The following is a 356-nucleotide window of genomic DNA, read 5'->3' as shown; positions in this document are numbered from 1 at the left end:
GGAAAGAGACCCTGAGAAAGCCCAGGACTGGGAGTCGAGAGGCCTGCGTCTCAGTTGGGACTTTGCCACCTGACTCCTCAGTTGTCCTGGAGAGACAGGGGTATGTTGTTTCAGGGGTGTGTTGAAGGTCAGAGGACCCAGAGGCAGGACCATGAGCGGGAGTAAAGTTTCAATGAAGCCAGAGCTCAGATTGATCTAATTACTTTCTAATGGTGAAAAAGGCAAGCAAAAGCCTTGACCTGAGAGATGGGAGGTCCCCATCCCGGAAGTGGCCAGCAAGGGCTCCTGCCCAGGTGCTCTCAGGGGATGGATGCACCAGATAATGCTTGTGAAAGGAGACAGAAAATTCAGGGGAC

This window comes from Lipotes vexillifer, unplaced genomic scaffold (genome assembly GCF_000442215.2).
Source record: "Lipotes vexillifer unplaced genomic scaffold, Lipotes_vexillifer_v1.1 scaffold102, whole genome shotgun sequence".
Classification (NCBI taxonomy): Eukaryota; Metazoa; Chordata; class Mammalia; order Artiodactyla; family Lipotidae; genus Lipotes; species Lipotes vexillifer.
The sequence above is the reverse complement of the archived record's forward strand: the minus strand, read 5'-3'. Positions refer to the sequence as shown.